This window comes from Acipenser ruthenus, chromosome 27 (genome assembly GCF_902713425.1).
Source record: "Acipenser ruthenus chromosome 27, fAciRut3.2 maternal haplotype, whole genome shotgun sequence".
In the NCBI taxonomy this organism is placed as follows: Eukaryota; Metazoa; Chordata; class Actinopteri; order Acipenseriformes; family Acipenseridae; genus Acipenser; species Acipenser ruthenus.
Genome location: NC_081215.1, coordinates 4,329,343 through 4,340,293, shown reverse-complemented (window position 1 = coordinate 4,340,293; position 10,951 = coordinate 4,329,343). Strand labels below are relative to the sequence as shown.

At 38.9% G+C, this 10,951-nt stretch overlaps 1 long non-coding RNA gene across 1 annotated transcript; it reads left to right on the top strand.

Annotated features, from left to right (window-relative positions):
- Window positions 1-616: 616 nt before the first annotated feature.
- Window positions 617-2,015, top strand: LOC131701858 (uncharacterized). Its single transcript, XR_009309068.1, has 2 exons — window positions 617-911; window positions 1,641-2,015. It is a non-coding gene; the product is annotated as an uncharacterized LOC131701858 (long non-coding RNA).
- Window positions 2,016-10,951: the final 8,936 nt, after the last annotated feature.

Here is a 10,951-nt window from a genome sequence, read left to right as displayed (position 1 = left end):
ACTGAGTATTACTAGTATTTTAGCACTGCTTGCAACCGTATCCATTTAAAAATATACATTCCACCAAACAGCGTATTTAGAATGAAGAATGCAATTATTTTCAAACCCGCTTTACACACATTCTGGCATTAATCAGGTCACATTTTCCTCACAGCTGGGAGAGCTTATCTGTGCCGATAATCGTATTTTCCAGTGACCACGGATTGTAGAATCCGCTTCCCCGCACAGGTGAGGGGTTTCCAGGCAACGCACGGTTTACTGAGCCCGTCTCTCCCACCCCTCCTCGGTGCGCTCCATTGCACCCAGGCATCAATAGGGCATTCAATTAGGATACCGCTAATTACCAAGAAGACTATAGTCCTTCTGGCATGTTATTCAGAGAGGAGTATATACATTATTCCCCGGCGAGAACATCATTAAAATAAAACAAATCGTATTAAAAAAATATTTACATATCATATACAATAAGCGACTGCTAAATGTGGCCGGTACATGAAGAAAATGCCGATATCAGGAAATTCGTTTAATCTGAGTTCGTTTAAATGAGAATTGACTTATATAATTGATATATATATTACGTCTCAACGTAATTCTTTGCTAATTTTGTACCGTGCACGTTGCGCCTCTACACACCTGCAGAAGGATGCCGTCATTAATGTGGAAGTTAGCGATGTAGTGTGAAATGAAATGGATATTTTCTTTACGACACCTGAACTCTGTATAATGTATTTGTATTCTATGTTATAAATTAATATGATATAGTCTATAGAATAGCAGGGTTGTTATTTATTTATTTATTTTTTTAAATGTATTTATTTTTAACCATGTTTTCACAAGAATCGAATGATCTCATCAGAAGACCAGTTTCACCCGTTCTGCTGTTTTCAGGACCTGAGGCACTTCTGAAAATGGTAGGTAGGGCCTCGAGTCAAGAATGAGTGTTTTCTGTAAACAAACAAACATTCGAATAAATAACTTTCATATCGGTATCCAACTGCAAAACACGTACACCCCGGTGTACAAGCAACCTAGAGAAACAGAAAAAATACATTATAAACACAAATTACCCGCATTAAACACGTCTTTTGTTGTTGGTGGTTGTATTAGTTTAAAACACCGTTTAAGTTTTTGGGCTGTAGCCTAATACTTTGTAGTCCTGTCATAAACAGGAATGTCTATAAGTCTCAAACATGTAGCTTATATCGCACACTGACTACTGGTATTTGCTATAATTACCAGTATTTCCCAGATATCACAATAATAATAGACCGTGGATCAAATGTCCATTCTTTATTCTTCATCGTTTTAAAAGAACAAAGTTAAAAACAGCAACGTTTCGTCCAGCCGGTCTGCACCAACCTATAGAACTAAAGATAAACGTGTCTGTTCAAGATGTACGTGACCCTCACAGAAACCCAGCGACGTCCAGTCAAATAACATGTTTGTGTATGTAAACTAGAACTTTGAATAGCCTAGGATTTTGAACAGACACAACAATTTGCAAGGGTGTTCACAGAAAGTCATTAGTGAAACGGAACTGTAAGAGTTCTATATCTCAACAGTGTCTATATAAAGTAGATATTTAAGAATACATGATTAGCAGGGTTGGTATTTTTTTTTTTTTTTTTTTTTTTAAACAGGCATTCACAAGAACCGAATTATCTCATCTGTTCAGTCACGAAGAAGGATGTCCGGTCTAATGGTCAGAGTACAGGATAGAAGCGGCCGGGAGAAGCCCCCATGAGCTGAAATCCCTACTCAGCCTCTGACTCCCTGAGTGACCTTTGGTAAGCCTCTCAGCGCCTCTTCCAACTGCAGAACTGCGCAGGAGCAGAACCTCGAGCGTCATGCAGTCCTGCTGAACAATTTAAAAATTGTTTGAAACCATGTTTAAAAAATTAAACTTATTCTCTGATGCATTCATATTTTTATTTGAACTCCCAACAATATCTGAACCTCTTATTTTTTAAATAAATGGTGATAAACATTTCAGCTAGTACCATCATTAATGTAAAGACCATCGTGCTTGCAATTTTGTATTGTGTTTTTGGAGTCATCATGGGTGAAGCTATTCATTTAGAATGAGCTGCATCTGTTATAAAACATATTTGCATATCTCATAATTTATATTGATAATCTACTTGGAACTCCAAAATGGAAAATGGTGATCATACAGTGCTTTTGATTGAATGCATTGATGCAATGAGGTAAGAATGAGCTCCTAAGAGTGCTTTGTTGGCAGTGTGTTTTATCTTTAACAGCTATACACTTGATTACAACATTGAAGGTTCAATTGAACTTATTTTGATCCCAAATGGGTATACCCTTTTCTCCCCGTAATGAAGTAGGTGTGCTTTTTTTGTAAAATGATTTGTTTTGTAACCTCTTAGGCAGGTTTATAGTTTTTAACCTAGTCACGATTGGTCTGGTATGATCTTTATTATGGAAATTCCATGGTTACCATAACTGTCGGCAAATACATAACTTTAAAACACCACCGCACTGTTTCAATCTCAAAAGATTTATTGGTCTTCGGTTGGTTTTATTGCTTGCTTGATAAAAGTTAATTGGCACTTTCATATACTGTATTTACAATAACATACATACATACATGTGCATGTACAGTGTTTACATAAGTCTTGCTTAATTTGCTTTCATAATTGTCTTGATTCTCTGTATGTCTGGACATGTTATTCAGACACCTGGCAGGTTGCAGTGGGAACGAACTGAATCACAGTACAGACGCGTTAAACATTTAAAAGAGCTGGCTGCCCAAAGCTTTGATACGAACCATACCTTTCATTATCGGTGTCTGAATCGTTGATATTGTTGCAAGTGTTAATAAGTCATGAGAAGATAGACTAGAAAGCCTTGGTTATTAGTTTGACATCATCTCCTAAGTCCTATCGGCACCTAGCTAATGCAGCGACACTTTCAGGCTCTGTTCAAGTCTGCCCTTTCCCCTCTGTCAGCAGGGGCACCATAATTCCAATCCCAGCTCCTGAAACTCTCACATTTCCCTTGGCATCACAGACGCTCATAAATATCTTGTTCCCATGGTCCAGAATACCATTTAAAGGGCTCAAGGTTGAGATCACTCCATAGTGGGTCACTATGGGTTCCATCTCTACCCACCAGTGTCCAATAAATGCTACCCAGTCCCCCCCAGAGCACCAGTCTAGCATTCCTTACATTTTCCGTCATCTATCCTTGGTATTAACATAGATATTGGGGTTTCTTAATTACAGCATTTTTGTTGGAGTGGGGAGGTAGGGGGTGGGGTGGACGTCTGAACCACAGATGTGTCTTTTTAAAAGTCTGTCTGCGTGATCGTTCAGCATCAATCAAGATGTATTCTGGAGTGAAACTGAGCTTCAACACAGAGTGTGATTACGTGTCAGGAAGCTGCAGCAACTTTCTGTATGTCAAATTGAAGTTTAAGAACTGAAATATCTTTCAAAAAATTATTTATATATATATATATATATATATTATATATAATTTAAATAAATAATAAAGTTGACGTCCTTTTCCCTGCTTTTAAGTCAGCCTGCAGTTTCCAAAGCTAGCATCCAAGTACTCTTTGCATTTGTGATTCACAGGTTTTGTATCTATGGGGGATCATCTATTCGCACAGACAGTTGCTAATAGAAGGAGAATATATCATATGTTACTGGACCTAGCCGCCAGTACTGCGTGAAGTGTAAATCAATAGTGGTCCTGTGATGAAGTCAGAAGCATTATATATATATATATATATATAATATATATATATATATATATATATATATATATATAATGTGTGTATTGTATAGCCTGTATGTCCTAAAGGAAAAGACTTCAGTAAAGCCTCATTGTTTCATAGCACACGTTTGCTTTTTAGAGACATTGCTGACAAGATGCAACAAATAGCTAGTCTTCAGTGCTGATGGGGTTAATAAGTGGTTGTTTAGGAATTGCCCAGAGTAAAGAATTTCTCTTCTAAGTTGCTCTCCTGGAGCCTGTAATTTTGTTATGGTGGCACACATTCTTTTTGTTAGCTGCGTGCTGATCCCCTGGGTTCAGTTTAATGTCATCTCACCACTGACATCATGCAATTTACTGGAGGGCATGTAGTTCTTTCAGCTCAATGAACTTTGTCAACAGGGTTCTTCAAACCGTATCCCTCACACTGGCTCACGGCTGCACAGCCACACAAATCTTAAACTTCTTGATAAGTCAAGCCAATACCAGGAGCAGTCGGCTGCGCTTCTCAAACAATGAGGGAGTTATGGCTGCCTGTTTATGACATGCTATAAACATGTAAAAGGTTATTGGAGAAGAATGCCTTTAACTTAAATATATTCCTGCTCGGAAGTCAGTGGCCAGGGTTTAGTCATTCCTTTAGAAAGTGTGCACTGGCATTCCACACACCTTTTGTTACTCCAAAGCCAAGATGCCTATACTAGATGCATTGGCCAAGCATGACGTCAAGGGCATCTGGTTTTACCCAGGGGAATATTACAATATTTTGGATGTTAAAAAGATGTACTTAACTCATCTCAGGCAAGCTTATTTATTTTATTACAAATGCTGTTCATGTTCTACATTTCCTATGCAGTTACTATAACGGAGTTCCTGTGAAAACATTCTTCAGACTGGTCATCCTCAATGCCAAATTCTAATATAATAGTCCTACAAATCAATAGTGGTTCAATTTTATGACATTTAAGTTCTAGCTTTGGGCCCTGCAGGCAGTTCAGAAGCGTATGTGAGCTTATGGGGTTTATACAACCCTGATGTAGTTCATTTTTGTTTACTGTGTTGGTATGAGGGTTCTTTGAGACAGCAAGCATGCCTTCAACTACCAATCACATATACCGTACATTATAGAACAAAATGCAAGTCAAATATGAATAGCAGTTAAAGTTAGTTGTATTGAAAACAGCAGGTGTTTGAGATCATGATAAAAGTGAAAGTCATCGTGCGTTTTTATAGTGCTGGAGGGGGCATGTGCGTTCCATTGAGTGACTCCAGTTTGTGGGGACTGCTGTGCTGCAGACAGACCCTTCATTCGTGCAACAAGCTCCTTGCAGGAATCCCCTAATTATCCCTCCTGCTGGAGCCTCTGCAGCTCATTACTGCACTTTCTACATTCTCACAAAGGTTACCAGGGATCCAAACATTTTATTTTAATATCCTGTAAGGTGTTTAATTAAATGCTTCATGCAGGCAGTGTGTGTGTTTCTTTTTAATATATCAGTGGGAATTCCTGCATAAACCACAGTAAAAGATTCAAATAATGTTCACTATTAACACAAATAATACTTGAATGCAATATCACTGCACTTAACTTTAATTGGCATATTTTAAACACTTATTTATTTATCAGATTTAGAAAGTTAAAGCGGTCAAACACAAATTTAGAGGCAATGCTATTAGAAAAATGAATTAGGGAACTGTTTCGGCTAACTTTTATATAAATATATTTCTTTACCTCTTACCGAACCGCCATGCTTAAGCATGATTCATACATGCATTTGGAACACAGTTAGACAGGTACCGATTTGATTCTTATTGTTAGCATTCTGATTTCCTTCCTTCCCTTCAAACCACCCAGCACTATAAACCGATGAATCACCCTGGATTTTGTTGAGGTTGTGAATTGGAGAACGTCCTCCAGACAACTCGTCCAGTTGTGCCGGCTGCTAGATCATTTGTAAGCCGGGTAATGATTATCTAGGATTATTTAGACTGTCAGCCATTTCATTTAATGTCATTACAACTAGCGCAGCATTTAACTAAACACCCTACTGTGTGTACTACAGTGACCTGTCTGGAGCCCATGGGAGGTGAGATTTGGTCTGGCTGGTTATGTCAGTGTGATGGAGTTCAGAAGGTTACAAAGCTAACTTACATGCACGCCAACAGGATTCATCCATAGCGTTTAAACACTCAAAAGTGCTCAAGTTAAACAAACTTAAAAAACGATGACCAAGACTTGCCAAGTTACTTTTAACATTTTGAAATGTCTTTAAAATCTCAGCTGTTAATGGAACTCATAAGTATGACCCACTTGGCAAAATATAACGCCACTCAACATGGCAGACTGGTAAATTGGTGAAATATTATGTCCTTGTTTAACTTTATATTCTTTTTTTTAAGGTATTTACCTTCTATGGTAGTTAGTTCACACATCATTCAAAGGAGCCACAGAAAGGAACAAAATACAAAATGAGAATGACAGGCATTCCTCATCTCTTAGCTCTGGAGAGAGCGAGAGCAAGCAAACAAACAACAGGCAGCTAGATGTGTAGGATAACCCTTAGTAGGCCAGCACAAAGGAACACATTAAAGGGAGAAAATTAAAGTCCCATCACTGATAGATTATTAGTGGTAATACAACTCCGGGGGCCTGCGGTCCGAATCGCCCCAAAGGCTTCAGTAATGTTTTAAAAACAGTAGGGGGATATTGGTGTTTTTAATAGGCTGTTATTATTATTAACTCCTGAATTACAGCCTCACATCCAGTTCAATGTATGCGAGAGGTTAGCAGAATAAAAGCATAAACACCAGCAGTAAGAGTGGAGTTTACACAGGCATTGTAAATACCAAGCAGGACTGTGTAAGGTTACCGGTAATAGCATGTATGCCCGGATAGGTAGCTGGTTTACAATAATTTTATTTTATATATGTTTATGCAGCTAATGTGGCATTTGTGTTGCAGTTACCTGGGGTGCAGGTGCCCAAGGGCCTGCATAATCCATTAAACGTTAGGGGTGCCAGGCCCTTTGAGGAGGCCCCCTGCTGTCTGTGCAGAGTCTTCCCTCAGGATACAGGGAGCCGTCCCGCTGAGAATGGAGCCAGTGCTTCACACAGACCGCACTGTTCTCACTAGACCCTTTAGAAAGAGAGATGGAGACAGTTTATTCCTGTGAACTAATCAAATCTGTCATTATCGCTTCAAAATCAGTTCTGCACCCTCCTCTGACTTTGAAACTCTTTGTGAAACCGCCAGGTACAGAAATGGTCAACATCTTCAAACACACAATTAAAAAACCGTTGTGACTGTGAATCGGGCGCTGTATAAATGCAGTGAAAGGTGTAATGCATTGTTGATATTGCATTGCTAACTTACTTTGGTTCCAAATCGAACATTATTGAAATGGGGGGGTTCTTGACCCAGGTTATAGCTGTTGTATATCTTTTTTTTTTAACTTGATATCCCAGCAGGACATAACTACAGTACTTGGAGTTTTTCTTTTTTTGAGGGGGCAATATAATACGTATCATTAAATTAACTACATTTTTGTCCACTTCACTCTAAAATGTATGTGCCTTTAGCCTTCTGTGCAAGTCTTTTGTGAGTCTGGGATTCGGAGCACTGCATGCGGTCCATGGTTCGTTTAAAAAAAGCCAACAGTCCTCTTCTGCCTGAGGTAGTGCCGTGGGGAGCCTACCTGAGGCTGTGCTTCATCATGAAAGTGAAGCATGCTAACTGAGAAGTCCTGACACACTCGAGTTCCTAATTTTACTGAAAGGGAAATGATCTCCTCCCTGCTGTTACTTTCAAGTGAAATACTTTTAACCAAAGGAATAAAAATATAACACTGTCAAAAAGACACAAGAAACCATTGATACAGTAGTGTAACCTGGTGAAATAAAAACAACTGATGTTTTTTTTTTTTTTTTTTTTTTTTTTTGTATATGTCTGTTTTCCAAATGCTTTTTTTTAGTGTGTTTTTTGTTTTATACGATATGGCACTGTTCAGGTCAATGATATGGTAATGGAATTTTATGACCACTATCAAGTAAAAGTAGGCTAATAAAATAGATTGCGATGTCCACTTTCTCCCAGACTGTATATCGTAAAAAGCATTATTCACAGCCTAGGTGAGTTTGGGGGGGATGGGATGGGACGGGACGGGACGGGGGGACAGACCCGTCTTTAAATAGTTTGTACTTTTTTGTCCTTGTAGTGAAATAGGACTGCTACTTTTTTGTATTAAAGAATACATGTTTGTTTGCATTACAAACTGCATCAAAGAGAACAGTAACTTCTGCGCGCTTAATACCAAATCTCTGGTTGTGATCTATTGGCTCGTTTTGTGAGGTTCTTAATGCATCCAGAATGCAGTTTCACATTAAAGATATCAAAATGTGGAAAGTTGGCTCTCGGAATATGCATAGATGTGATGCCCTTACAATAAAAATAAATAAAACAGACATCCATTTGGAGAAATTGTCTTTCAACTTGTGACCGAGTAAGTTTCAAACTGATTTTCAACATTAACAACCGGCGAGAAGTTATTATAGCACTTTTTAAATTTGAAGCGAATGAGTGGAGTCAGAACAGTGTGAAGTTCCCTTGAAGTTCCCATGAGAAAGAAGTAGTAAAAAAAAATCATCTAATGAGCGTGTATAAATTTAAATTCCTAACCCTGGAAAAAAATACCTCTGACTAGGTTTTTAGGAGCCTGTTGAGGAGAGGGGGGGGTGAGAGACTTGCATTAAAATGGCCCAGTGACCCCCAGTATCAGCATCTCCCCACTGGGCTGGCCATTGTCCATATCCCTCCAAGACTAAACACCTGGAGACCTTGTAAAAACTTCATTTGTTGGGCAGGACTTTGATTAAAAAAGCCATGTAGGGGGGCACGAGTCAATATTGGTTTTCGGAACAGATGGAAAAATAGCTACAAGCAGCCTGAGTGGTGCCACTTGTCTAGAAGCTGAATGAACTGCTGTTTTCTCTGTGTGGATGCTCTTTGTCCCAGTGCTGCAGCAGTGGTAGGAGGCCATAGCAGCACAGCAGAGATCAAAGTATGCCAAGGGGTAATAGAGAGAGAGACAGAGCAGGGGGACACTCGGAGAGTGTCTGTAGAAGCATGTGCTTCCCTCTGAATAAAGCGTAAATAAAATTAAACTAATTGATTACCCTTACGTTAAGTCATGTCGGAAATTACTTTGAAACGTCTGGTTGTTATATTCTTGCCTGTTTTGGTCTACGGTCAAAAACTAGGATTAGCGACCTTCGTCCACACTGCCAGTGTGTGTGCGCGTTCGCCTTGAGCTTCATAACATCTATACTTTATACATTGGGGCTTATCCAGTTGATCTACACATCGACCCACAGTTGTTAAAATCATTACCCTTGAACACTCCTTGGTGTTGCACATATTTTACAGACAGAAGTACACTATAGAGACTCGCACGCACTGTTACATGTTTGATTTTCATAACCTTGGCACACAAAAGACCCTATATTATTTATCTAAACAGTGGCAGTACTAAGATCTGTGTGTCATTGATGTGGAAAACATTTATTTATTAAATGATCCTCCCCTTTGTGTGATGTTTGATCCAATTGCACGTTTTCCTTATTTGACTGAATGAAGATCATTCTAAAGATAATTGTACTATTTGGAAAAGCTCTTTCCAAATCTTCTTCTGTATATAAACTACAATAATATAAACAGTGAGCAGGCTGTAACCTGCCAGCTTAGACCCTGATCTGAGCCTTCAAGGGGAATAAGTATCCCCTTGGGAAAACTCAGGTTCCTCAGCCTTTACGGATATGAGGTTTCCAGCATCCCAGCCAGTAGTCAACCTTGTTAGACAGCAGTCCCAGCATTGCCCTGAGTGTGCTGTACATACTGTATATGATGGGACCGTACAGCTCCGTTCACCCAACACTGGCACTACAAATTGTCTTTCTTTGGCTTCACAAAAGCACCAGGTCACTCGAAGCCTGGGAACAAATTGCTGTTTCTTTCAGCTCAGTGTTAGATTGCAGCAGGAGGACAAAGGGAGGAGCGTCTTGGCTCAGGCTGGAGATATCTTTTGAAATGGAAACTATTACATTAACCTACCTGATTGTGATTCACTGTATTCTTTAAAAGGATATATAGATAGAGATACACACTCACAGTGAACTTTTCCACTTTGATATGACTACTGATATGACTACTATCCATACCACGGGCTCGTCTACTTTTAGTGCTTCAAATGACACCTGTAATAAAAAATATGTTTTGCATAGATCAGCCTGTGTGTGTATGGCGCCAGATCTTGCAGACAGATGTGCAATTAGTTTAATGTAAAGCGAGCTGCAGTAGATTGTGCCTGTGTGTATCTTCTGACACTGGCTCCTTGTCATGTGTCAGTGTGTAAGCAGCCCGAGGCTCTCAGTGTGATGTGGCACCTGACCCTCATCACAGACACAAGCCCTGCGCTTCTGACAGTGACATATGCAGGCTTCGCAGCATTCTGTTACAATTTCCCTTTGAAGCTCTATTTTGACGTTGCTCTAAAACCACTGAGGATGACTTACTGTAGAATGTGCTGATTTCTTAAAGATTTAAAATCTGTAAAGTTTCTGTAAATCTTTCAGCTAAATATCTTTAAGGCAAGAAGATGCACTGAATCGTTTTGTTTTCAGTCTCCCCAACAGCCTCCTGGCAAGTCAATCCATAGCAAATTTAATTTGAATGTTGAAGAATCATTTGATTGCATAATTATACACAGTTTAGTCACAGCAATAAAATAACAATGCCTCTTAAAGTAATTATTTACTGCACATTACTATTTCACTTTAACAGGGTGATTACAGTTTAAACAAGGACTCCTTGGTCATTCCTTTAGAATCTACATGTAAACGTTCTTGAAAAATTGGAAAGTGCAATCGGCAGAATTTGACAAACGTTATGCAAGCAGAAAGTGAACGAGTATCACGTATGTTTGCTGTGTATCATATAATATATTTTAACAAAAAAACTTTTTTTCTTAACACGAATAGTGGCTTGTTTCCTTCTGCTTGTAAAATATTTAAAACCTTTTTTTTTTTTAATTAAATCCAGTACATAACCACCACAGTTTACCAGCTGGTATATTGTGCGCTACACCGGTTTTGTACCGGATGTGTGACCCTGGTCGTGCAAGGGTGAATCGTTTAAAAGTTTGATTTCAGAATA